Source organism: Paramisgurnus dabryanus, chromosome 1, assembly GCF_030506205.2.
Source record: "Paramisgurnus dabryanus chromosome 1, PD_genome_1.1, whole genome shotgun sequence".
Lineage (NCBI taxonomy): Eukaryota > Metazoa > Chordata > Actinopteri > Cypriniformes > Cobitidae > Paramisgurnus > Paramisgurnus dabryanus.
In genome coordinates, this window is record NC_133337.1 from 8,794,069 (window position 1) to 8,814,820 (window position 20,752).

At 40.5% G+C, this 20,752-nt stretch overlaps 15 non-coding genes across 15 annotated transcripts; all 15 read right to left on the minus strand.

Moving 5' to 3' along the window:
* Window positions 1-177: 177 nt before the first annotated feature.
* On the minus strand, window positions 178-264 carry trnay-gua (transfer RNA tyrosine (anticodon GUA)). The gene is given in 2 exon segments: window positions 178-213; window positions 228-264. It is a non-coding gene; the product is annotated as a tRNA-Tyr (tRNA).
* A 97-nt stretch (window positions 265-361) lies between these two features.
* On the minus strand, window positions 362-448 carry trnay-gua (transfer RNA tyrosine (anticodon GUA)). Its single transcript is given in 2 exon segments — window positions 362-397; window positions 412-448. It is a non-coding gene; the product is annotated as a tRNA-Tyr (tRNA).
* An 832-nt stretch (window positions 449-1,280) lies between these two features.
* Window positions 1,281-1,367, minus strand: trnay-gua (transfer RNA tyrosine (anticodon GUA)). Its single transcript is given in 2 exon segments — window positions 1,281-1,316; window positions 1,331-1,367. It is a non-coding gene; the product is annotated as a tRNA-Tyr (tRNA).
* Window positions 1,368-2,362: 995 nt separating this feature from the next.
* Window positions 2,363-2,449, minus strand: trnay-gua (transfer RNA tyrosine (anticodon GUA)). The gene is given in 2 exon segments: window positions 2,363-2,398; window positions 2,413-2,449. It is a non-coding gene; the product is annotated as a tRNA-Tyr (tRNA).
* A 276-nt stretch (window positions 2,450-2,725) lies between these two features.
* On the minus strand, window positions 2,726-2,812 carry trnay-gua (transfer RNA tyrosine (anticodon GUA)). The gene is given in 2 exon segments: window positions 2,726-2,761; window positions 2,776-2,812. It is a non-coding gene; the product is annotated as a tRNA-Tyr (tRNA).
* Window positions 2,813-3,461: 649 nt separating this feature from the next.
* On the minus strand, window positions 3,462-3,548 carry trnay-gua (transfer RNA tyrosine (anticodon GUA)). The gene is given in 2 exon segments: window positions 3,462-3,497; window positions 3,512-3,548. It is a non-coding gene; the product is annotated as a tRNA-Tyr (tRNA).
* Window positions 3,549-4,540: 992 nt separating this feature from the next.
* trnay-gua (transfer RNA tyrosine (anticodon GUA)) lies at window positions 4,541-4,627 on the minus strand. The gene is given in 2 exon segments: window positions 4,541-4,576; window positions 4,591-4,627. It is a non-coding gene; the product is annotated as a tRNA-Tyr (tRNA).
* Window positions 4,628-6,554: 1,927 nt separating this feature from the next.
* On the minus strand, window positions 6,555-6,641 carry trnay-gua (transfer RNA tyrosine (anticodon GUA)). The gene is given in 2 exon segments: window positions 6,555-6,590; window positions 6,605-6,641. It is a non-coding gene; the product is annotated as a tRNA-Tyr (tRNA).
* Window positions 6,642-8,172: 1,531 nt separating this feature from the next.
* Window positions 8,173-8,259, minus strand: trnay-gua (transfer RNA tyrosine (anticodon GUA)). Its single transcript is given in 2 exon segments — window positions 8,173-8,208; window positions 8,223-8,259. It is a non-coding gene; the product is annotated as a tRNA-Tyr (tRNA).
* A 281-nt stretch (window positions 8,260-8,540) lies between these two features.
* trnay-aua (transfer RNA tyrosine (anticodon AUA)) lies at window positions 8,541-8,627 on the minus strand. The gene is given in 2 exon segments: window positions 8,541-8,576; window positions 8,591-8,627. It is a non-coding gene; the product is annotated as a tRNA-Tyr (tRNA).
* Window positions 8,628-8,908: 281 nt separating this feature from the next.
* Window positions 8,909-8,995, minus strand: trnay-gua (transfer RNA tyrosine (anticodon GUA)). Its single transcript is given in 2 exon segments — window positions 8,909-8,944; window positions 8,959-8,995. It is a non-coding gene; the product is annotated as a tRNA-Tyr (tRNA).
* A 97-nt stretch (window positions 8,996-9,092) lies between these two features.
* Window positions 9,093-9,179, minus strand: trnay-gua (transfer RNA tyrosine (anticodon GUA)). Its single transcript is given in 2 exon segments — window positions 9,093-9,128; window positions 9,143-9,179. It is a non-coding gene; the product is annotated as a tRNA-Tyr (tRNA).
* An 832-nt stretch (window positions 9,180-10,011) lies between these two features.
* On the minus strand, window positions 10,012-10,098 carry trnay-gua (transfer RNA tyrosine (anticodon GUA)). The gene is given in 2 exon segments: window positions 10,012-10,047; window positions 10,062-10,098. It is a non-coding gene; the product is annotated as a tRNA-Tyr (tRNA).
* A 94-nt stretch (window positions 10,099-10,192) lies between these two features.
* trnay-gua (transfer RNA tyrosine (anticodon GUA)) lies at window positions 10,193-10,279 on the minus strand. Its single transcript is given in 2 exon segments — window positions 10,193-10,228; window positions 10,243-10,279. It is a non-coding gene; the product is annotated as a tRNA-Tyr (tRNA).
* A 638-nt stretch (window positions 10,280-10,917) lies between these two features.
* trnay-gua (transfer RNA tyrosine (anticodon GUA)) lies at window positions 10,918-11,004 on the minus strand. The gene is given in 2 exon segments: window positions 10,918-10,953; window positions 10,968-11,004. It is a non-coding gene; the product is annotated as a tRNA-Tyr (tRNA).
* Window positions 11,005-20,752: the final 9,748 nt, after the last annotated feature.

A 20,752-nucleotide genomic window follows, 5' to 3' on the forward strand; every position in this document is an offset into this window, starting at 1 on the left:
AGCCGGATTTGAACCAGCGACCTAAGGATGACAATTTAACCAACTACAGTCCTCCGCTCTACCAACTGAGCTATCGAAGGGTTTGGAAGGGCAAATTTACACAGGGATGTGAGGGGATTGTGGTGATATACCATTAGCAGGAAGCAGTTTGAGGAACAGCAAAGTCAAGAGAAAAACTCCTTCGAGCCGGATTTGAACCAGCGACCTAAGGATGACAATTTAACCAACTACAGTCCTCCGCTCTACCAACTGAGCTATCGAAGGGTTGCAGCGATATAATATACACAGGTATGTGAGGGTAGTGTGGTGATATACCATTAGCAGGAAGCAGTTTGAAGAAGAGCAAAGTAAAGAGAAAAACTCCTTCGAGCCGGATTTGAACCAGCGACCTAAGGATGACAATTTAACAAACTACAGTCCTCCGCTCTACCAACTGAGCTATCGAAGGGTTGGGAAGGGCTAATTTACACAGGGATGTGAGGGTACTGTGGTGATATACCATTAGCAGGAAGCAGTTTGAGGAACAACAAAGTCAAGAGAAAAACTCCTTCGAGACGGATTTGAACCAGCGACCTAAGGATGACAATCTAACCAACTACAGTCCTCCGCTCTACCAACTGAGCTATCGAAGGGTTGCAGCGATATAATTTACACAGGTATGTTAGGGTGCTGTGGTGATATACCATTAGCAGGAAGCACTTTGAGGAACAGCAAAGTAAAGAGAAAAACTCCTTCAAGACGGATTTGAACCAGCGACCTAAGGATGACAATTTAACCAACTACAGTCCTCCGCTCTACCAACTGAGCTATCGAAGGGTTGGGAAGGGCTAATTTACACAGGGATTTGAGGGGATTGTGGTGATATACCATTAGCAGGAAACAGTTTGAAGAAAAGCAAAGTAAAGAGAAAAACTCCTTCAACCGGATTTGAACCAGCGACCTAAGGATGACAATTTAACCAACTACAGTCCTCCGCTCTACCAACTGAGCTAACGAACGGTTTGGAAGGGCTAATTTACACAGGGATGTGAGGGTGCTGTGGTGATATACCATTAGCAGGAAGCACTTTGAGGAACAGCAAAGTAAAGAGAAAAACTCATTCAAGCCGGATTTGAACCAGCGACCTAAAGATGACAATTTAACCAACTACAGCCCTCCGCTCTACCAACTGAGCTATCGAAGGGTTTGGAAGTGCAAATTTACACAGGGATGTGAGGGGATTGTGGTGATATACCATTAGCAGGAAACAGTTTGAAGAAAAGCAAAGTAAAGAGAAAAACTCCTTCGAGCCGGATTTGAACCAGCGACCTAAGGATGACAATTTAACCAACTACAGTCCTCCGCTCTACCAACTGAGCTATCGAAGGGATGGGGGCTAATTTACACAGGGATGTGAGGGTACTGTGGTGATATACCATTAGCAGGAAGCAGTTTGAGGAACAGCAAAGTCAAGAGAAAAACTCCTTCGAGCCGGATTAGAACCAGCGACCTAAGGATGACAATTTAACCAACTACAGTCCTCCGCTCTACCAACTGAGCTATCGAAGGGTTGCAGTGATGTAAATTACACAGGTATGTGAGGGTAGTGTGGTGACATACCATTAGAAGGATGCAGTTTGAAGAACAGCAAATTAAGGGAAAAAACTCCTTTGAGCCGGATTTGAACCAGCGACCAAAGGATGACAATTTAAACAACTACAGTCCTACTCTCTACAAACTGAGTTATCAAAGGGTTGTAATGGTGTAATTCACACAGGTATGTGAGGGTAGTGTGGTGATATACCGTAAACAGGAAGCAGTTTGAAGAACACTAGATTTAAATACTCCGTCGAGCCGGAATTGAATCAGCGACCTAAAGAGGACAACTTAACCAACTACAGCCCTCCGGTCTACCAACTCAGCTATCGACGGGCTCGGAAGATATAATTTACACAGGTATGTGAGGGTAGCACAGTGATATACAGTTAACAGGAAGCAGTTTGAGATACAGCGGATTAAAATCGTCATTCGAGCCGGATTTAAACCAGCGACCTAAGGATGACAATTTAACCAACTACAGTCCTACTCTCTACAAACTGAGCTATCAAATGGTTGTAATGGTGTAATTCACACAAGTATGTGAAGGTAGTGTGGTGATATACCGTAAACAGGAAGCAGTTTGAAGAACACTAGATTTTTAATACTCCGTCGAGCCGGATTTTAATCAGCGACCTAACAAAGACAACTTAACCAACTACAGCCCTCCGCTCTACCAACTCAGCTATCGAAGGGCTCGGAAGATATAATTTACACAGGTATGTGAGGGTAGCACAGTGATATACAGTTAAAGGGAAGCAGTTTGAGATACAGCGGATTAAAATCGTCCTTCGAGCCGGATTTGAACCAGCGACCTAAGGATGACAATTTAACCAACTACAGTCCTCCGCTCTACCAACTGAGCTATCGAAGGGTTGGGAAGGGCTAATTTACACAGGGATGTGAGGGTACTGTGGTGATATACCATTAGCAGGAAGCAGTTTGAGGAACAGCAAAGTCAAGAGAAAAACTCCTTCGAGCCAGATTTGAACCAGCGACCTAAGGATGACAATTTAACCAACTACAGTCCTCAGCTCTACCAACTGAGCTATCGAAGGGTTGGGAAGGGCTAATTTACACAGGGAAGTGAGGGGATTGTGGTGATATACCATTAGCAGGAAACAGTTTGAAGAAAAGCAAAGTGAAAAACTCCTTCGAGCCGGATTTGAACCAGCGACCTAAGGATGACAATTTAACCAACTACAGTCCTCCGCTCTACCAACTGAGCTATCGAAGGGTTGGGAAGGGCTAATTTACACAGGGAAGTGAGGGGATTGTGGTGATATATCATTAGCAGGAAACAGTTTGAAGAAAAGCAAAGTAAAGAGAAAAACTCCTTCGAGCCGGATTTGAACCAGCGACCTAAGGATGACAATTTAACCAACTACAGTCCTCCGCTCTACCAACTGAGCTAACGAAGGGTTTGGAAGGGCTAATTTACACAGGGATGTGAGGGTGCTGTGGTGATATACCATTAGCAGGAAGCAGTTTGAGGAACAGCAAAGTAAAGAGAAAAACTACTTCAAGCCGGATTTGAAACAGCGACCTAAGGATGACAATTTAACCAACTACAATCCTCCGCTCTACCAACTGAGCTATCGAAGGGTTTGGAAGGGCAAATTTACACAGGGATGTGAGGGGATTGTGGTGATATACCATTAGCAGGAAGCACTTTGAGGAACAGCAAAGTAAAGAGAAAAACTCCTTCAAGCCGGATTTGAACCAGCGACCTAAGGATGACAATTTAACCAACTACAGTCCTCCGCTCTACCAACTGAGCTATCGAAGGGTTTGGAAGGGCAAATTTACACAGGGATGTGAGGGGATTGTGGTGATATACCATTAGCAGAAAACAGTTTGAAGAAGAGCAAAGTAAAGAGAAAAACTCCTTCGAGCCGGATTTGAACCAGCGACCTAAGGATGACAATTTAACCAACTACAGTCCTCCGCTCTACCAACTGAGCTATCGAAGGGTTGCAGTGATGTAAATTACACAGGTATGTGAGGGTAGTGTGGTGACATACCATTAGAAGGATGCAGTTTGAAGAACAGCAAATTAAGGGAAAAAACTCCTTTGAGCCGGATTTGAACCAGCGACCAAAGGATGACAATTTAAACAACTACAGTCCTACTCTCTACAAACTGAGTTATCAAAGGGTTGTAATGGTGTAATTCACACAGGTATGTGAGGGTAGTGTGGTGATATACCGTAAACAGGAAGCAGTTTGAAGAACACTAGATTTAAATACTCCGTCGAGCCGGAATTGAATCAGCGACCTAACGAGGACAACTTAACCAACTACAGCCCTCCGGTCTACCAACTCAACTATCGACGGACTCGGAAGATATAATTTACACAGGTATGTGAGGGTAGCACAGTGATATACAGTTAACAGGAAGCAGTTTGAGATACAGCGGATTAAAATCGTCATTCGAGCCGGATTTAAACCAGCGACCTAAGGATGACAATTTAACCAACTACAGTCCTACTCTCTACAAACTGAGCTATCAAATGGTTGTAATGGTGTAATTCACACAAGTATGTGAAGGTAGTGTGGTGATATACCGTAAACAGGAAGCAGTTTGAAGAACACTAGATTTAAATACTCCGTCGAGCCGGATTTTAATCAGCGACCTAACAAAGACAACTTAACCAACTACAGCCCTCCGCTCTACCAACTCAGCTATCGAAGGGCTCGGAAGATATAATTTACACAGGTATGTGAGGGTAGCACAGTGATATACAGTTAAAGGGAAGCAGTTTGAGATACAGCGGATTAAAATCGTCCTTCGAGACGGATTTGAACCAGCGACCTAAGGATGACAATTTAACCAACTACAGTCCTCCGCTCTACCAACTGAGCTATCGAAGGGTTGGGAAAGGCTAATTTACACAGGGAAGTGAGGGGATTGTGGTGATATACCATTAGCAGGAAACAGTTTGAAGAAAAGCAAAGTGAAAAACTCCTTCGAGCCGGATTTGAACCAGCGACCTAAGGATGACAATTTAACCAACTACAGTCCTCCGCTCTACCAACTGAGCTATCGAAGGGTTGGGAAGGGCTAATTTACACAGGGATGTGAGGGGATTGTGGTGATATATCATTAGCAGGAAACAGTTTGAAGAAAAGCAAAGTAAAGAGAAAAACTCCTTCGAGCCGGATTTGAACCAGCGACCTAAGGATGACAATTTAACCAACTACAGTCCTCCGCTCTACCAACTGAGCTAACGAAGGGTTTGGAAGGGCTAATTTACACAGGGATGTGAGGGTGCTGTGGTGATATACCATTAGCAGGAAGCAGTTTGAGGAACAGCAAAGTAAAGAGAAAAACTCCTTCAAGCCGGATTTGAACCAGAGACCTAAGGATGACAATTTAACCAACTACAGTCCTCCGCTCTACCAACTGAGCTATCGAAGGGTTTGGAAGGGCAAATTTACACAGGGATGTGAGGGGATTGTGGTGATATACCATTAGCAGGAAGCACTTTGAGGAACAGCAATGTAAAGAGAAAAACTCCTTCAAGCCGGATTTGAACCAGCGACCTAAGGATGACAATTTAACCAACTACAGTCCTCCGCTCTACCAACTGAGCTATCGAAGGGTTTGGAAGGGCAAATTTACACAGGGATGTGAGGGGATTGTGGTGATATACCATTAGCAGGAAGCACTTTGAGGAACAGCAATGTAAAGAGAAAAACTCCTTCAAGCCGGATTTGAACCAGCGACCTAAGGATGACAATTTAACCAACTACAGTCCTCCGCTCTACCAACTGAGCTATCGAAAGGTTGCAGCGATATAATTTACACAGGTATGTGAGGGTATTGTGGTGATATACCATTAGCAGGAAGCAGTTTGAAGAACAGCAAAGTAAAGAGAAAAACTCCTTCGAGCCGGATTTGGACCAGCGACCTAAGGATGACAATTTAACCAACTACAGTCCTCCGCTGTACCAACTGAGCTATCGAAGGGTTGCAGTGATATAATTTACACAGGTATGTGAGGGTAGTGTGGTGACATACCATTAGAAGGATGCAGTTTGAAGAACAGCAAATTAAAGAAAAAAAAATCCTTTGAGCCGGATTTGTACCAGCGACCAAAGGATGACAATTTAAACAACTACAGTCCTACTCTCTACAAACTGAGCTATCAAAGGGTTGTAATGGTGTAATTCACACAGGTATGTGAGGGTAGTGTGGTGATATACTGTAAACAGGAAGCAGTTTGAAGAACACTAGATTTAAATACTCCGTCGAGCCGGATTTGAATCAGCGACCTAACAAAGACAACTTAACCAACTACAGCGCTCCGCTCTACCAACTCAGCTATCGAAGGGCTCGGAATATATAATTTACACAGGTATGTGAGGGTAGCACAGTGATATACAGTTAAAAGGAAGCAGTTTGAGATACAGCAGATTAAAATCGTCCTTCGAGCCAGAATTGAACCAGCTACCTAACAAAGACAACTTAACCAACTACAGCCCTACGCTCTAGCAACTAAGCTATCGAAGGACTCGGAAGATATAATTTACACAGGTATGTGAGGGTAGCACAGTGATATACAGTTAACAGGAAGCAGTTTGAGGAACAGCAAAGTAAAGAAAAAACCCCTTCGAGCCGGATTTGAACCAGCGACCTAAGGATGACAATTTAACCAACTACAGTCCTCCGCTCTACCAACTGAGCTATCGAAGGGTTTGGAAGGGCTAATTTACACAGGTATGTGAGGGTAGGCACAGTGATATACAGTTAACAGGAAGCAGTTTGAGGAACAGCAAAGTAAAGAAAAAACTCCTTCGAGCCAGATTTGAACCAGCGACCTAAGGATGACAATTTAACCAACTACAGTCCTCCGCTCTACCAACTGAGCTATAGAAGGGCTTGGAAGGGCTAATTTACACAGGGATGTGAGGGTACTGTGGTGATATACCATTAGCAGGAAGCAGTTTGAGGAACAGCAAAGTAAAGAGAAAAACTCCTTCGAGCCGGATTTGAACCAGCGACCTAAGGATGACAATTAAACCAACTACAGTCCTCCGCTCTACCAACTGAGCTATCGAAGGGTTGGGAAGGGCTAATTTACACAGGGATGTGAGGGTACTGTGGTGATATACCATTAGCAGGAAGCAGTTTGAGGAACAGCAAAGTAAAGAGAAAAACTCCTTCGAGCCGGATTTGAACCAACGACCAAAGGATGACAATTTAAACAACTACAGTCCTACTCTCTACAAACTGAGCTATCAAAGTGTTGTAATGGTGTAATTCACACAGGTATGTGAGGGTAGTGTGGTGATATACCGTTAACAGGAAGCAGTTTGAAGAACACTAGATTTAAATAGCCGGATTTGAATCAGCGACCTAACGAGGACAACTTAACCAACTACAGCCCTCCGGTCTACCAACTCAGCTATCGACGGGCTCGGAAGATATAATTTACACAGGTATGTGAGGGTAGCACAGTGATATACAGTTAACAGGAAGCAGTTTGAGAAACAGCGGATTAAAATCGTCCTTCGATCCGGATTTGAACCAGCGACCTAAGGATGACAATTTAACCAACTACAGTCCTACTCTCTACAAACTGAGCTATCAAAGGGTTGTAATGGTGTAATTCACACAGGTATGTGAGGGTAGTGTGGTGATATACCGTAAACAGGAAGCAGTTTGAAGAACACTAGATTTAAATACTCCGTCGAGCCGGATTTTAATCAGCGACTTAACGAAGCCAACTTAACCGACTACAGCCCTCCGCTCTACCAACTCAGCTATCGAAGGGCTCGGAAGATATAATTCACACAGGTATGTGAGGGTAGCACAGTGATATAAAGTTAACAGGAAGCAGTTTGAGAAACAGCGGATTAAAATCGTCCTCCGAGCCGGATTTGAACCAGCGACCTAAGGATGACAATTTAACCAACTACAGTCCTCCGCTCTACCAACTGAGCTTCCGAAGGGTTTGGAAACGCTAATTTACACAGGGATTTGAGGGTAGTGTGGTGACATACCATAAGCAAGATGCAGTTTGAAGAACAGCAAATTAAAGAAAAGAACTCCTTTGAGCCGGATTTGAACCAGTGAAATAAGGATGACAATTTTACCAACTACAGTCCTACTCTCTGTGAACTGAGCCTTCGAAATGTCCAAAAAATGTAATTTACACAGGTGTGTGAGGGTAGTTTGGTGATATACCGTAAACAGGAATCAGCTTTAAGAACACTAGATTTAAGTACCCCTTTCGAGACGGAATTGAACCAGCGACCTAACGAAGACAACTTAACCAACTACAGCAATCCGCTCTAGCAACTAAGCTATCGAAGGACTCGGAAGATATACTTTACACAGGTATGTGAGGGTAGCACAGTGATATACAGTTAACAGGAAGCAGTTTGAGGAACAGCAAAGTCAAGAGAAAAACTCCTTCGAGCCGGATTTGAACCAGCGACCTAAGGATGACAATTTAACCAACTACAGTCCTCCGCTCTACCAACTGAGCTATCGAAAGGTTGGGAAGGGCTAATTTACACAGGGAAGTGAGGGGATTGTGGTGATATACCATTAGCAGGAAACAGTTTGAAGAAAAGCAAAGTGAAAAACTCCTTCGAGCCGGATTTGAACCAGCGACCTAAGGATGACAATTTAACCAACTACAGTCCTCCGCTCTACCAACTGAGCTATCGAAGGGTTGGGATGGGCTAATTTACACAGGGATGTGAGGGGATTGTGGTGATATATCATTAGCAGGAAACAGTTTGAAGAAAAGCAAAGTAAAGAGAAAAACTCCTTCGAGCCGGATTTGAACCAGCGACCTAAGGATGACAATTTAACCAACTACAGTCCTCCGCTCTACCAACTGAGCTAACGAAGGGTTTGGAAGGGCTAATTTACACAGGGATGTGAGGGTGCTGTGGTGATATACCATTAGCAGGAAGCAGTTTGAGGAACAGCAAAGTAAAGAGAAAAACTCCTTCAAGCCGGATTTGAAACAGCGACCTAAGGATGACAATTTAACCAACTATAATCCTCCGCTCTACCAACTGAGCTATCGAAGGGTTTGGAAGGGCAAATTTACACAGGGATGTGAGGGGATTGTGGTGATATACCATTAGCAGGAAGCACTTTGAGGAACAGCAAAGTAAAGAGAAAAACTCCTTCAAGCCGGATTTGAACCAGCGACCTAAGGATGACAATTTAACCAACTACAGTCCTCCGCTCTACCAACTGAGCTATCGAAGGGTTTGGAAGGGCAAATTTACACAGGGATGTGAGGGGATTGTGGTGATATACCATTAGCAGGAAGCAGTTTGAGGAACAGCAAAGTCAAGAGAAAAACTCCTTCGAGCCGGATTTGAACCAGCGACCTAAGGATGACAATTTAACCAACTACAGTCCTCCGCTCTACCAACTGAGCTATCGAAGGGTTGCAGCGATATAATATACACAGGTATGTGAGGGTAGTGTGGTGATATACCATTAGCAGGAAGCAGTTTGAAGAAGAGCAAAGTAAAGAGAAAAACTCCTTCGAGCCGGATTTGAACCAGCGACCTAAGGATGACAATTTAACAAACTACAGTCCTCCGCTCTACCAACTGAGCTATCGAAGGGTTGGGAAGGGCTAATTTACACAGGGATGTGAGGGTACTGTGGTGATATACCATTAGCAGGAAGCAGTTTGAGGAACAACAAAGTCAAGAGAAAAACTCCTTCGAGACGGATTTGAACCAGCGACCTAAGGATGACAATCTAACCAACTACAGTCCTCCGCTCTACCAACTGAGCTATCGAAGGGTTGCAGCGATATAATTTACACAGGTATGTTAGGGTGCTGTGGTGATATACCATTAGCAGGAAGCACTTTGAGGAACAGCAAAGTAAAGAGAAAAACTCCTTCAAGACGGATTTGAACCAGCGACCTAAGGATGACAATTTAACCAACTACAGTCCTCCGCTCTACCAACTGAGCTATCGAAGGGTTGGGAAGGGCTAATTTACACAGGGATTTGAGGGGATTGTGGTGATATACCATTAGCAGGAAACAGTTTGAAGAAAAGCAAAGTAAAGAGAAAAACTCCTTCAACCGGATTTGAACCAGCGACCTAAGGATGACAATTTAACCAACTACAGTCCTCCGCTCTACCAACTGAGCTAACGAACGGTTTGGAAGGGCTAATTTACACAGGGATGTGAGGGTGCTGTGGTGATATACCATTAGCAGGAAGCACTTTGAGGAACAGCAAAGTAAAGAGAAAAACTCATTCAAGCCGGATTTGAACCAGCGACCTAAAGATGACAATTTAACCAACTACAGCCCTCCGCTCTACCAACTGAGCTATCGAAGGGTTTGGAAGTGCAAATTTACACAGGGATGTGAGGGGATTGTGGTGATATACCATTAGCAGGAAACAGTTTGAAGAAAAGCAAAGTAAAGAGAAAAACTCCTTCGAGCCGGATTTGAACCAGCGACCTAAGGATGACAATTTAACCAACTACAGTCCTCCGCTCTACCAACTGAGCTATCGAAGGGATGGGGGCTAATTTACACAGGGATGTGAGGGTACTGTGGTGATATACCATTAGCAGGAAGCAGTTTGAGGAACAGCAAAGTCAAGAGAAAAACTCCTTCGAGCCGGATTTGAACCAGCGACCTAAGGATGACAATTTAACCAACTACAGTCCTCCGCTCTACCAACTGAGCTATCGAAGGGTTGGGAAGGGCTAATTTACACAGGGATGTGAGGGTACTGTGGTGATATACCATTAGCAGGAAGCAGTTTGAGGAACAGCAAAGTCAAGAGAAAAACTCCTTCGAGCCGGATTTGAACCAACGACCAAAGGATGACAATTTAAACAACTACAGTCCTACTCTCTACAAACTGAGCTATCAAAGGGTTGTAATGGTGTAATTCACACAGGTATGTGAGGGTAGTGTGGTGATATACTGTAAACAGGAAGCAGTTTGAAGAACACTAGATTTAAATACTCCGTCGAGCCGGATTTGAATCAGCGACCTAACAAAGACAACTTAACCAACTACAGCGCTCCGCTCTACCAACTCAGCTATCGAAGGGCTCGGAAGATATAATTTACACAGGTATGTGAGGGTAGCACAGTGATATACAGTTAAAAGGAAGCAGTTTGAGATACAGCAGATTAAAATCGTTCTTCGAGCCAGAATTGAACCAGCTACCTAACAAAGACAACTTAACCAACTACAGCCCTACGCTCTAGCAACTAAGCTATCGAAGGACTCGGAAGATATAATTTACACAGGTATGTGAGGGTAGCACAGTGATATACAGTTAACAGGAAGCAGTTTGAGGAACAGCAAAGTAAAGAAAAAACTCCTTCGAGCCGGATTTGAACCAGCGACCTAAGGATGACAATTTAACCAACTACAGTCCTCCGCTCTACCAACTGAGCTATCGAAGGGTTTGGAAGGGCTAATTTACACAGGTATGTGAGGGTAGGCACAGTGATATACAGTTAACAGGAAGCAGTTTGAGGAACAGCAAAGTAAAGAAAAAACTCCTTCGAGCCAGATTTGAACCAGCGACCTAAGGATGACAATTTAACCAACTACAGTCCTCCGCTCTACCAACTGAGCTATCGAAGGGTTTGGAAGGGCTAATATAAACAGGGATGTGAGGGTATTGTGGTGATATACCATTGGCAGGAAGCAGTTTGAAGAACAGCAAAATAAAGAGAAAAACTCCTTCGAGCCGGATTTGAACCAGCGACCTAAGGATGACAATTTAACCAACTACAGTCCTCCGCTCTACAAACTGAGCTATCAAAGGGTTGTAATGGTGCAATTCACACGGGTAGTGTGGTGATATACCGTAAACACGAAGCAGTTTAAAGAACACTAGATTTAAATACTCTGTCGAGCCGGATTTGAATCAGCGACCTAAGGAGGACAACTTAACCAACTACAGCCCTCCGGTCTACCAACTCAGCTATCGATGGGCTCAGAAGATATAATTTACACAGGTATGTGAGGGTAGCACAGTGATATACAGTTAACAGAAAGCAGTTTGAGATACAGCGGATTAAAATCGTCCTTTGAGCCGGATTTAAACCAGCGACCTAAGGATGACAATTTAACCATCTACAGTCCTCCGCTCTATCAACTGATTTATCGAAGGGTTTAGAAGATCTACTTTACACAGGTATGTGAGGTAGAGGTCTACAAGGAATATATTTTAAATGATCAGCCGGGTCCGGGTCTGGTCTTAATCTATTACTTCGGGTCCCGGGTCTGTTTAACATTGTGGGTAATACCCGAGTTCAATCGGACTCGGAGAACACACACTCACATTTAAATAAAATATTTCAAAATCAGCTACAAAAACTTAGATGAACTGTCGCATACATTTTTTTCTATGACGCTAAAATTGCGTTAAAAAGTTTATATTTGGTTGCTCCAACCAGGCAGCTAACGCGCATGTGCTCTTTTAATGTGTCTCTGGCTACCAGTCAGGAGCTTCTGCAGTGAGACGCAATGACTTTACCTTTGACAATTGGCTCTTTTATTTAGAAGGCGGGACCTATTTCGCAGTACCGCGCAATTTGCACTGACTTCTCTAATTTTTATAATAATATTATAAATTGACCGTCTTGCTGTTATATCTAAAGTTTTCGCGACTCAAAGAGCACAGAGATGATATCAAAGAAGCAACGAAAGCAGCCATGGCACTGAACGAGCAATCGTTATTATAATCCAAATGGGCAAACATTATTAAGCAAGTTGACCCGATGTAAAACTGCGTTATTAATCACCATGACTGTAAAGTGGACTTTAAAAGCTGGAATAAGCATTAAACATTTCAATCGTCAAGAGAGGAATAACATGGATGGAACTTTCTTGGAAATAAGGATTGTGCATCACACAGACAGGTACAAGGAGGGAGAAGACTAACTATGGGTAAGACAAAAAGTTTAATTTTCGCTACTTGTTTATTGACTTATTAATAACATTTAGCTAAGAATATTTGCCGGTCGGGTCTGTGTCTTCCCGGACGGGTTCGGGTCCAGATTTTAAATAATAGACGGGTCTTCGTCGGATCCGGGTCCAGATTTTAAATAATAGACGGGTCCGGGTCGGGTCCTGCTTTCAAAACAACAGACGGGTCCGGGTCGGTTCAGTGTAGCGCATTTGCGGGTCTGATCGGGTTCAGGTAGGAATTTTTGGACCCGTGTAGACCTCTAATGTGAGGGTAGCACAGTGTTATACAGTTAACAGGAAGCAGTTTGATATACAGTGGATAAAAATTGTCGTCCGAGCCGGATTTGATCCAGCGACCTAAGGATGACAATTTAACCAACTACAGTCCTCCGCTCTTCCAACTGAGCTATCGAAGGGCTCGGAAGATATAATTTACACAGGTATGTGAGGGTAGTGTGGTGACATACCATTAGAAGGATGCAGTTTGAAGACCCGTGTAGACCTCTAATGTGAGGGTAGCACAGTGTTAGTTATACAGTTAACAGAAAGCAGTTTGAGATACAGCGGATTAAAATCGTCCTTTGAGCCGGATTTGAACCAGCAACATAAGGATGACAATTTAACCAACTACAGTCCTCCGCTCTACCAACTGAGCTACCGTTATTATAATAATAATAACAATAAGTGTTTAATACCAGTAAACCGCAAAACCGTGATAGTTTCTGAGACGATTATCATACCGTGGAAATCTCATACCGTTACAACCCTAATTGTGTATGTAATGTAACATTCTTAAAACGGTAGCATTGCAAACGTTATATTTGCTTTGTTATCAGAACATTCTGCACACCCTAGCATTAAAAACGTTACCATTGTGTATGTAATGTAACGTTCTTAAAACGGTAGCATTGCAAACGTTAAAATTGCTTTATTAGCAGAACATTCTGCACACCCTAGCCTTGAAAACGTTACCATTGTTTATGTAATATAACGTTCTTAAAACGGTAACATTGAAAACTTTACCATGGTGTATGCAATGTAACTTTCTTACAATGGCAGCATTGAAAACGTTATAATTGTATTGTTAGCATTACAACCTTACCATTGCATAGTGGAAAATTCTAAAAATGTTAGCATAAAAATTTATCTTCTGGGGATTTAAATTGGGGTGAGCCGATCCGATATGCAGTATCGATATTAGTCCGGTATTGGCAAAAATGGCCAGATCGAATATTGTAGAAGGGAGTACAATCCAATCCGATACCAACCCAGCCAACAATTTTATGTTATAAAAACGTTCCTGTAACGTCTTACGAAAGTTTGGAAAACTTTTATTTTTTAACGTTCTTAGAACGTTAAAAGTGTCCAGTTTTTTAGACGTGGTATTAACGTTATTGTTTGGTTATAAGAACGTTATTCAAAACGTTTTAGAAAGGTTTAGTCTGTTGTTATATTAATGTTCTAAGAACGTTTTTAAAAACGTTATTATAACGTTCCATTCACCATTACATTCATGTTCTCAGAAAGTTTTTCTAACGTTTGTAACAGGTTATAAAAACATTGTTTAAACGTTCTTAGACAGTATAAGCGTCCTGTTTTTAGACGTAGTATTAACGTTATTGTTTGGTTACAAGAACGTTTTTAAAAACGTTTCTAGAATGGTTCGGTTTGTTGTTATATTAATGTTATAAGAACGTGTTTCAAAACGTTATTAAAACATTCCATTCACCATGATATTAATGTTCTAAGGATGTTTTTAAAACCGTTCTTGAAACCTTCAATTTGTCATTATATTAACGTTTTAAGAACGTTTTTCTAACGTTTGTAACTGGTTAGGTTTAGGTATCAACAAATACTCAAGGTTATGGTATCGACATCGGTATCAGACATGAAAAAGTTGTATCGGCCCAGACCTAGATTTAAAGGAATTTAAATAAATGTAAGGATGAGAAAAATAAAATGCCTAGTCCTGGATTAATATCCTAATGCTTTTTGGAATAAATCAAAATCTAAAATTTTGAGCTATAAAATGAATTGTTGGCTATTGCTACAAATTTACCTGTGGTACTTATGACTGTTTTTTGTGATTCAGTCACATTTTATTTTAATCTAATTGATTATTTCAATGATCCAGTCTTGACTCAACTGTGGGGTGGGAAGGCTAATGAATAATCTTTTAGCTTTCCATTTTATAATTTCTATATTGGAATTTTAGAGACAAATATAATTGCAATAACATTTACATACAAAAACTTTGAGAATATTTAAGTGAAAGGATTTTTTTTTAAATATATAAAAAATTTGTTTATATGAGTGATGTCACGGATTTGCCAGGGGCACGTTCAATCTCACATTGGTGCGCAACGTTTTGCTACGGTTTCGGGGTTGAACGACATGTTTTCTTGAAACGGTGTGCAACGGAATGCAACAGGTTTTAGAAGCGTTTTCACTTGTTTGGTGGGTGTGTCAGAAATGTCGGCCCAATCAGCGGCAAGATGTATAAAACCACGCGATAGTAAATGGGTTTGCTAAATGGGTTCAAGTTGAAATGTTGTCTTTCATTCTGGACGGCCAGGTCAGTGACTGTAACATGGAGGATATTTTACAGTATTAAACACACATTTATAACGATTTCATCAGGCTTCAGAAACATTTATAAAAGAACACAAAGCATGGCCTCTCAGCTACCGTAGTTGCAACTCTTGCGTCATCACAACAGGGTGTTCAACGCATCACTGTTTCTGTTTAATAAACGTTGTGCAACGTTTTGTCGGGGCTGAACGCAGCCCAGGTTTTTCCCCCACTCACTTTACCAGATCAAAATCACCCAATTACTAATCACGATCACCTGGCACACCTTATCATCTCTGCACCATTTTAGGGTCTGTCCACACGGAGACGCGTATCACTGTATACGTATAAATTTGTTATCGTATTGGCGTTTCATCCACACGGATCCGGCGTTTTGGGAGACTGAATCCGCAATTTTTTTAAACCGGGTCCTAAAGTGGATAAATTTTGTGAAGCGAAAACGTCATCACATCACGTGTCGGAAGCGTCACACGTAACAACAATAACGGCGGACTACGTGATTGTGTTCGTGCTACAGAAGCTACTAAAGCCTAGCTTTATTACAGCAAAATCTATTGCTTCTATGCAGTTGTGGTGACCAACAAGCGATAATGGACAACACCATACGTTGGTTATGCGCATGCTCAAAGTCTTCTTCTCCGTGTATAGTGTATATCTGTGGCAGAATTACAGCGCCCCATACTGGTCCGGCATATATACTACACCGCTTTCAGTCGGTTTCAGTGGTTTCGTGTTTACGGATTATTTTTTTCAGAGCAAGGAAAAAAAATTATCGGATAGGGAATGCGCGGGCTTCGTGTGGACATAGCCTAAGACTCTCACACACAAACACACTGTCCAGTGCTAACTATGTTTGTATGCTGCATGGACTAATCTGACTCTATCTACCAGAGGCTTCCAGTCATTGTCGTTATCTGTGTTGGATATTTGGATACTCTGGAATACACCTGTGACTGGGTGGTGTGTTTGTGCCTGCTCTTCACCAGGGGCCTCATTTATAAAGCGTCTGTACGCACAGATTTGATCTTAGACCGTGCGTACGCTCAAATCCACTCCAACGCTCAGATTTATAAAACTCGTCTTTGAGGTGGAAAAGTACTTACCGACTTGACATACGCACGTTTCCTTGTGGCAATATTGCAGTATTGCAGGTATAGGCATATTCGAAACTTTTACAGCGTCAGCATCATCTGTATTAGAGCTTATTGGGCCCAAAAAAACGTAACCGAAGGCCCCTGCACGTTGTGTCTGAGCCCGGCCCGACTGATAAATTAACTGTAATTATAAGCCCGAGCCCAATTTAAGCCCGACAATGTTTTAATAGTGCGCCATGACGTTCTCAACTACAATTCAGAGTTGTTTGAACTACAGAAATCTGTTCAGAATTATCTTGAACTAATGCAACAAGGACGAAGCAAGTAAACTGCGCTGTTGGTTGTTTCACACAGAAAATGAACAAGAAGGAAAGGCATACTACTCCAAAATAATTAAACAAGGTTTTAGAATATATTTTAAACAAAATATGTTGGCCTATTTTGATATTTAAAATGTATGGCAATTCCGATGCAAAAATGTGTCCATAGGTTCAGGAAACGATTTTCTAGTTCGTCATCTTTTCAAAAAATTTAAAACTAATATAGCTTAATTGTTTCGCGGTGTTTAACGCATATGTAAATGATTAAAAGGACGTGAAAGGAACTACATTTTAAAGCCTCGATGTAGCCTAAAATAACATGCGACATTTAAGAGTGATGGGTATTAAAAAAATTAATATAAATTATTCCCACACATCGATTTTAATGTTAAACATCTGTAAATCCAAATGAATTCATATGGAATATATTCAGACAGTTTATGATACGATCTTTGAATTTTAAAGTCGAAAAATCTCTTATTTTTACACCGCCGTGCAGGAGGCATGGCAAACTGAAACAAAACTTTTAAAACACAAATATTACGTTTACGTGTGAAAAAAATATATTTAAATGGGTAACACTTTACAATAAGGTTCATTAGTTAACTACATTAGTTACCATTAACTAATAATGAACTGCCCTTATACAGAATTTATTAATCTTTGTTAATGTTAATTTTAACAATTACTAATACTTTATTAAAATCTTGTTATCGTTAGTTGATGCACTGTGAATGCGAATTCAATCGTTTTAACATGGACAAACAATTAAACCTTTATTTCTATTAACTTACATTAACAAAGATGAATAAATGCTGTAAGAAATGTATTGCTCATTGTTCATGTTAGTTAATACATTACATTATGTTAACTAATGAACCTTATTGTAAAGTTAAATAAAACACGTGAATTGAAAGGTCCACTAATAATCGCCTTAACTCGAGTGATGTCAATAAAGTTTCCATGTTAGAATTTAGAAATATTAAAAACTTAAGCAATCAACAACAAAGATGTTATTTTGACCACTGCCATTGTAGCAGTCAGATGAATTTGGACTTTGATAATTTAATATTTATATGCTAATGAATTAAATTAAAGAGCATTCGGCTACGCACAATTTCAAGATCATTTGTGATTTATAAACTGCACATCTGGAAAAAAAGGCTTACGCACGTTTTTTTGTGCGTACGCTCCTTTTCTCTGAATCACACGTACGATCATTTCAGAAATGGTCTTAGATGAAATGTAGGATAGTTCCTACATCGCACTTTTATAAATGAGGCCCCTAATGCATTACAGTTTTTCTCAATTGCTAAAACACTAAACCCTATTGTCTGAACCAAATGCTCAGTGCCTGAACCCACTGATTGAATCAGTCACACTTTTGCCAAAACCATAAGCACTTTTCACCTGTTTAGACACAACTTCCCAACACATTTTTTATTGTGATGCACCCGTACTGCATAATGGTGAGCACAGGTGACAAAAGTCAAACACAATAACAGCACATGTGTCACCACTTGAACACAACAACTCAAAATTGATCACACTTATGTTATGGCATCATTAGGCTAATGATGTGAGGGAACATATACAGTAAGCCAGTTCAGAGAGCACTGGTTTGTGAGGCCCTACAATGGATAGAAATCTGAGAGGAAGAGTTTTTGTGAGAGGAGGTTGAGGTGGTGAGCGAAGACAAAGAACAGTAATATCTGATGAAATCAGAGCTACTGTGATTGACCATGTTCTGCACAAGATTTATGTTTTGTCTTTTTGTCTAACTGCACAGGTTTTTTTTGCGCAACATGCATTTAGCCTACAGTGAACAATAAACATTTATTTCTCCAGCATTGTGTTTTCTATTTTTCTACATAGTGTTTAGTGACTGTTCTGTAGTGTTTTTAATTTTGATTGACTCGGGGCACGATTTGATAACATGGTTCAGTTTTGAGCACAGATTGAACTGTTTTGAGGTGAAAGTTTGGTTTTGCAATAGAGCCTGACCAATATAGTATTTTATAGGCCGATACCGAAAACAAATGTTTGTTGGTTTTTATATCGGCCAATATTTTTTTTTTTATAAACACGCAACAAAACATTAACAGATTTCCCTTACATTAGTTATTTGTAGTTATTTTTGAGTTTAAACTAAAATAATGTGATAATGTGACAACAGAACAGAGGAACATCAAAATATATTAAAGTTCTGATAAATAAAATGTATAAAAATACAAACTTAAGATATGAAACGTAAAGGCCTTTGAACAAAAACACAAAAACAACAACCAAATCAAAGTTACCAGTTTTAAAAGACTTTGTTCATAAATATAACTTTGAATAGGACTGGAGACAAATTCTGATAAATAACAACAACAGCAAAATATAAATTGCTGATCACTGTACTCAGGCAGTGGCTAGACGCCTAAATCTGGACCCCACCAGCAGCTACTGGTTCAGAGCGCTCTGTCAAAAACACCAACAGTGAGGAAATCTAATGAAGGCTGTTTCGTCCGTTTTTTTTTATATTAATTTATCGGCCATTATGAATGCAGATAGTTTGGAAAATGCCTAATATCGGCCGATAATATCGGCCTGCCGATATATCGATCGGGCTCTATTTTGCAAGAAATGTCTGAGGTTTTGTGAATGTAGCTTGAAAATTGGATTATGTGTTCACAGTTTAGAGAAAAGGAGAGCAGCATTCAAGAAATGTGTCTTAGTAATCGAGAAAAACTGTAATTAACACCTATGAGCCAATTGTCACAATATACTCACATAAGATTAAAAGGATTAAAATACAAAAAAGTTGCTCCTTTGAATTGATAAATTGTGTATCTTAAAACAGCTGAAAGATAAAATTAAAATAAGTATAATTTAATAAAAATCAAACAATCTTGCTTCTTCTAAAGAAACTGATATATCTTAAATTTTTTAACAGGGGTATGTCACGTACTGCCCAGTGCCTGAGGGTGTGTTATGAATATTTGAACACAAAGTTCACATATAGGATAAATATTAACCCAGCATCCATTAACAGTACATTCCTGTCTTTTTTTAGCTCTATATCTGCATTCAAGTGAAGATATGCTGGTTAGACCCCTCATCGGCATTCATGTGAAGCCGTACTGTGAGCTCAATTCCCAAGAAATCAAGTCAAAGCCACAGTTATATCGTTTTTTGGTCTGTCTTTCAAAAAAAAAAAAAAAAAAACAAAATGGGTGATATGGAAAAAACATGATGATATGTTCCTTATAAAGAAAGAATAAAAATATTGCATTATTTATTAGACTGTTACCAGACTACAAGGATAGTTGATGCAATGACATGGTACAGTATGTGTTTCATGATGCGCCTTAGACCTAAATTTAATTTGACTGACCTTGAATCATCAAAAGAAATCCTTCATAAATTATGCAACAATGTTAAAATAACTGAATGTCATTGACATGGGGTATATCTATTCATAGAATTTTATTTAGAAAGTACTCCCTCTAGTGGTGTCCTTTCTGTTTGTTCTCATTAAAGACCATTAGACTGTGAAGTCAGGTTACATTTTACATGAAAAAGCCTGTAAAGCCAAGCTTCGCTATTTCTATTGGTCATACATTAAGAGATTTGAACAAACCAGTAACACTTAAATCTGACATGTAACTGATCCCACAAAGCTTTCAGAAGTCATCACAAGTCATGTGATTTTTTTTAGAAAATACACCTATACATTCCTAAATAGAGGTTTTAATATAAAAACGTGTATATGACACAGTCTATGAAGTTGTCTACCAGCTCGTTAAATTATCATTAGCACTGCCTTGAAACCACGTGCCCCCTGCCCTGAGTATTGAACATATGTACAGTTGTGCTCATTCTACTTCATGCGGCGCCGCAAGAACTGACGACGTCTCCGTATGATTTCTCGAATCGCTCTCGCGGTACTTTGACGTCATCCCCTGTCGGTTCTTGCAGCACCACAGGAATAGTCGAAAAAGCCTTTTAACATGAGTTGCACGTGGTTAGTTGCATGAGTTGCATTTGTGTTCTCTATGCAAAACGTAAACCCTGTTTCACACATATAATTTTACACAAACGTTGATCATATGATGTCATATATTTCACAGGATTTTATTCTAGTTGTCAATATAACGTGAACACATAGAAGCCGCATTAGGACGTGACAGTAGAAACCAGTAGACGTAGACAGTAAAAACAATCTGGAAGCCTGTCATTTG